The sequence below is a fragment of the Panthera tigris genome, chromosome D2 (assembly GCF_018350195.1).
Source record: "Panthera tigris isolate Pti1 chromosome D2, P.tigris_Pti1_mat1.1, whole genome shotgun sequence".
NCBI classification, from domain to species: domain Eukaryota; kingdom Metazoa; phylum Chordata; class Mammalia; order Carnivora; family Felidae; genus Panthera; species Panthera tigris.
Window position 1 is genome coordinate 21,986,703 of NC_056670.1, and position 6,093 is coordinate 21,992,795.

General features: G+C 40.0%; 1 pseudogene; it reads left to right on the forward strand.

The window, feature by feature from the left end:
- The first annotated feature begins 3,436 nt into the window (after window positions 1-3,436).
- Window positions 3,437-3,603, forward strand: LOC122232179 (annotated as a pseudogene).
- The last annotated feature ends 2,490 nt before the right edge of the window (window positions 3,604-6,093 follow it).

Below are 6,093 nucleotides of genomic sequence, written 5' to 3' on the forward strand. Positions count from 1 at the left end.
AAAGGGCAGATGTGAAATGAGTCCTTTGGGGCTAACATCAAGGTGTCTGCAGGCAGGTTCCTTCCAGATGTTCTAGGGGAGAACCTGTTCCTTACCTTTTCCAGCTCTTAGGGCCAGGATCTTAAAAGGTCCCTTCCTAGGGAGGTGTTTCTGGAATCACAGCACTGAAAGGGCCCTCTCAGAACAGATCTAGGGCCTTTGTCTTAGACGAGAAGACTATTTGCAAAATGCCAAGAGGTAACCTGCCCAAATTATTCAACCAGACTAGAGCCCAGATGTTCATACTCCAAGCCTCATGCTCTCTCCTTTATTTCTTGAGAGAACTCTGCACGTAATTAGTTTACTTATAAATGTCCCTAAGTTTTCAAGCTAGCAAATGTTATTTCTTTCATGGAAGGAGTATGGCAAAACATTCGTCTGAAAAGCCAACCCAGGTGGAAATTCACCTGTCTGAGCACCTGAAATGCATATGAATTGCAGTGCTGTTGTTTGTTTGTTTGTTTGTTTGTTTGTTTGTTTGTTTTTGAGCCCACCTTTGTTCCCTGAGGTCTGGAACTTTCTCATGGTCCTTTTCAAGCTTAGATGGCATTGCTGGTGGGATGGAACTTGTCAAGAAACACTGATCTTTGTTGGAGTGGAGGGGTGGGGGCCAGTGGCTCTGCACTAAGCAGGCACCCTACCCCTATCAGAGTCACTTGGAGGGCTTTTTCTTCTGCCATCACACCAATGGCAGCAATTCTCAACGTGTGCAGTGTCTGGAGAAAGAACATCAGTATCACTGGAATTTGTTAGAAATGCAAATTATTGAGCCTCACCCCAGATCAGATCAGAAACCTGGGGCTGGGGTTCAGAAATCTATGATTCAACAGGCCCTCCAGGTGATTCTGATGTAAGCTAAAGTAAGAACCACTTTCTTCTTTTTTTTTAATGTTTATTTATTTTTGACAGAGAGAGAGAGAGAGAGAGAGAGAGAGACAGAGCATGAGCAGGGAAGGGGTTAGAGAGAGAGGGAGACCCAGAATCTGAAGCAGACTTCAGGCTCTGAGCTGTCAGCACAGAGCCTGATGCAGGGCTCGAACTCACAGATGGTGAGATCATGACCTGAGCCGAAGTCGGACTCTCAGTAGACTGAGCTACCCAGGCACCCCAAGAACCACTTTCTTAAGAGAAAGCCAGACTTCTCTGGGTGAAGACGGTGGTGGGTAGGAGAAAAGAGTGAGAGCAGGGCTTGCTTCCCATGTAGAGAATGACCATGGAAATTATTACAGTTAAGGATGTGTTTTCTTCACAGGTGTATTGGAGTGGAGAACTCTGACCTTCACAGTGATTTACCAGACAAAAGGAATTGACAAAGGATTAAATAGTATGGACAACAGTGTGGAAAGACTCAAGAGTATGGTTTTGGGTGACAGCAAGAACATTTTCAATCAGTATGACAGGGAAACTTGGAGTACATAGAAAAAGTCTTGCTTCCAAGTAGCCCAGAGATCTGAACATTTTTTTTAAGTTCTGTCTTTGAACAAAAGTGTAAGGAAAGAAAGATGGATTCCTGGCAGCAAAATCATTACAAGAAACAGTGACAATTAACTGGATGACACCAGCAGAAATTTCTTTCGCTGGAAAACAATTTGGGAGCCTCCATTTGGAAGCAGCTTTTGTTTGGTTCAGTTATAGCAGGGTGTGAAGGCCAGGGGGATTCCTTTCTCCTCTTTAGGTCAGGCGTGAGATGTGAAGAGATAAAATGTAACACTTCTTATACCTGAAGGGACATAAATCCAGGGCAGTAGCTCTCAGCCAGGGGCACATTTCACATGGAGACTTTTTTTTAATGTTTATTTCTTTTGAGACAGAGAGAGAGCAAGTGGGGCAAAGAGAAGGAGAGAGAATCCTGAGCAGGATCCATGCCATCAGTGCACAGCCCAGCGCAGGGCTCAATCTCATGAACCATGAGATCATGATCTGAGCCGAAAATCAAGAGTCAGATACTGAGCTACCCAGGCATCCCGACAATACGGAGACATTTTTAACAGTCACAGCATGAGGGATTGCTAGTGGCATCTAATGAGTAAAGGCAAGGGATGCTGCAGCCTACACAGCACAGGACAGCCCTCTACAGTTATTCTGCTCCAAAGTCAACAGGGCCAAGATCAGGAAACCCTGCTCCAGGGTGAGATACTCCAGGAGACCCCATCCCAGTCACACACGCACTGGCTATCTGTCTTCCTAGTGAAAAACTCATGTTTTCAAGCAACAAAAGTTGTACCTTTGAGTATTTAGACCGAGTCAAACTGACTGAGAACAATTAGTAGTGGTTGAGAGAGCTGGGGGTAGCGACAGAGACAGAGGTAAAGACTGTCAGATGGACTCAAAGAGGAGAAAATCAAGTCAACAGGTCAGCGAGACAACCCCCGATCTTCTCCATCTGGAAGTCACCTTCTCCTAGTCCTTTCCCTGTGTGTGGGCAAAGGCTGTCTTCACATCAGTAACTCTGGGCTTGCAAGGGGGTGGGAGCAGAGGATACATATAACTTTGGGATGGGAAATGTGCTATTTATGCACTCAGAACACCAAACACAAATTACACCCATCCTGAATCACCAGTACTGTTTCATCATTTAACCAGTGAAAGTCAAACTTATTCATTATAAAAGGAGCCCTGTAATGAATTTCTCCATGACCTTGTGTGATGAGTGATCCAAGAGGCTACTATTTTGCACTTAATGTGTGCCAAGAATGCACTGTGTATTAAACACAAAGATCCATCTACTTCCCGTCCAGAATCACCCAAGGCTACCAGATGTTCAATTAAGAGAAATTTGAATATAATTCAATAAAGGTACAGAAGACATAAAAATCTGATTTTACCCATCTCTGGCATCTTTCCTCCAAATTGCTCATACTTCAATATCTGACCCCACCTTTTTGGGTCCACTTAATTAGGTAGTGGTGATGTAAAAATTTGCAGATAAAATAGAAGTTTGTTGGATTTTTTTGTTGATTTGCAGATAAAATGTAAGTTTATTGGATTACTTTGTTGGTTTTTTACTGCTCTTCTAATTAGAGTTTTGTAACATTTCTAAGTTTGTCTTAATTGTTTTTTAACCACTTAATTAAAATTGCCTGTGATTTAATTAACTTTTAATTAATCACCCCACTTCACAAAGTGGTCAAGAAAAAGAAATTTGAGGTATGGTGTTCAATGTGTAAATTATAATTATAGCAGCTGTAGGTTTGTTATTTTTTTTAATTGGGTGATTTGACTAGAAGACTAGATTTTATTGTCTTCCTCTGGGACATTTTTTCTTGGGTCCCCACCTGCCCACCTAGAAGAGCACTTGGTGGAAATTTTGCTTTGGCCTCTAGACCTCTGGAGACCATGAAGGATGAGACAACTTACTCCCTTTGTTTTTAAAGAAATTTTTAGAATTGGAAAGAAGATCGCTTCTCGGCCTTTTGGCTAAGATCAAGTGTAGAATTGGAAAGAAGAAATGCCATGAATATACTTGGTTATATATTTATTTGGTCTGATAAAATCAGAAGGGCTAAAATTCTCTCTGGATAAAAAATAAACATACTTTGAAGCTTGTTAATTTTTTTTCCTGGTCACTGAGTAATAAGTAATAATGAGGAAATTACTCTGACTGCACAAGGCTCCTAGAGTCAAGGAAAGGAATTCATGTACCTAAGCCAGCACAGAGGGGACTGGCCTGGTCACAATTAATGCAATTACTGTTAAGAATGTCAGAAAACAAAGATGTGATCTGAAATAAGACTTAATTTTCTACTAAATGGAACTATTCCTTTTTTCTCTGATGTTACACAATCATACAGGCTTGCATGTCTGCACATACACATACGCTTCTCCTTACACATAATTTCTAAATCCCCATTCTCCTGACTAAATTAATTGATCCATCCACATATAAATTATTAGGTTTCCTATCAGGGAAGTCTTTTCTCAAAATTGTAAAGGGGTTGCCTTGACATCAAGCTCCTAAAAGTATTGCTTGGCTTATACTGCTTCTGTCCACAACTTATTGTTAGCTTCATTCTTACTTATCCTTTAAAACTCTGCTCAGTCACTGCCACCTCCTCTGGGAAGTCTTTCAGGATAGTCCACAGTTGAAGGGAGTTGTACTTCCTGTGGGCTCTCTGGCGACTTGTGTATCCCTCCATTTCCCTTGTAAAGGTGTGAATACTGGGGACACCAACTTCCTTGCCGTTTGCCCCAGCCTCTGAGCTCCTCACAACTGTCTTTTTTTAATCTTTGTACAGCCAGTGCCTAGGACAGATCCTACCACATGCTAGGTACCAATACATGTTTTATAAATTTTTCTTTTACAGGCTGAGTGATAGAATAAAAATTATTCCTCAGTCCTACAGCATAGGAATGTGTAACTATCAAAAACATGGAATTCACTGTAGCAACATCGAAGGGGACCAAACAACGTGATTAGAAACTGCCACAACAGATAATATCCAGAGAGCTGCTAACGTTAAACAACTACTCCAGCTTAAAATAAATCCTTTCATTCATCCAATAAACACTTGGTGTGTGTTAAAAGCCAGGTGCTGAACTACTTTGCAGGGAACCAAAGATTAAAGAGGGTGTCAAGGGTGCCAAAACCGTACAGTTATAATGAAGTGAGAGAAAATCCAATAAAGGCATGAGATGATTACACAGTGATGAGATCACAAGCTCCAGACACAGAGTGTTTTGGCTCTTGACTATCACCGCTGATGATTATCCATGTGGCCAGGTACTGACTCCAGAAAGCCTCGGGATCCTTACCTACAGAATGGAAATATAATAACTCCTCCCTCCAATCGTTGTTCTGATTGTTAACTAATCCTTCTAAAGCACTTACAACAACCCTTGGGGCGAGATGAAGGTCACTGCTTCTGCTGCTGCCACTACTTTGATAGTATAAAATACAGAAGGTCAATGAGGAGAAAGAGGGACCAGGAGAGGTGAGTTTTTTTTTTTTAACTTTTATTTATTTAATACATAAAAAAAAATCCTTATTACTTCACCACATTAGAAAGCAAAGTTTAAAGTAAAATCTCCTGTATTCTCAAATGAATATTTTGGTACACGTTGTTCCACAATGTTTTATTTCCGCATATGGAGATCATAGTATGCATACCATTTTGTATCATGTTTTCCCACTCTTACTGTCAATAAATATGTATTTGCATCATAATCATTAACAGTTCCCTGTGTTCATTGTATAATCGTGTATTCTTTTTTTTTTTTAATTTTTTTTTAACGTTTATTTATTTTTGAGACAGAGAGAGACAGAGCATGAACAGGGGAGGGTCAGAGAGAGAGGGAGACACAGAATCCAAAACAGGCTCCAGGCTCTGAGCCATCAGCACAGAGCCTGACACGGGGCTTGAACTCACGAACCGCGAGATCATGACCTGAGCCGAAGTCGGACATTTAACCGACTGAGCCACCCAGGCGCCCCAAATCGTGTATTCTTATATGCAGTTACTAGTCTATCTGGGTTAGTTTTCTTTGTTCTATTAGAAACAACACTATAATGAACGTTTTCCTCTCTGTCTCTCCTGCCTCCCTGTCCCCAAGTAGTCTGATAATTAATTGTCTGATAATTTCTTTCTGACTTATTTCTAGAAGGTAGCAAATATACAGCTACAATTAAATTTATTTTACTTTTTCAATAGATAAAACATTTGCATATTTCAAATATCAAAACAATATAAAAAATAATTAAGATATCTTGCTAACTCTCTGTATCCATTTATCTTGTTTCCTATTTTCTTCCATCACAGGAAACAATTTTAATTAGGTTATTATGTAAATTTTTAGTGTTACGCAAATATTAGCAAATACTCCATATATATTCTCATTTTTCCCATTTCTTACACAAAAGCTAGCTTGGTATACTCATGTTCTGCATTTTATTTTATTTTTTTCTATTTAACAGACAATTGGAGACGATACCATTTTCGTACATAAAAAATTTTTTCTTTCTTTTTCCTTTCCTCCAGCTGTTTTTTTTTTAAACTGTACCATGGATTACATTTTGAGGAGATATCATTGAAACAAGTTTATTATACGTTGGCTCCT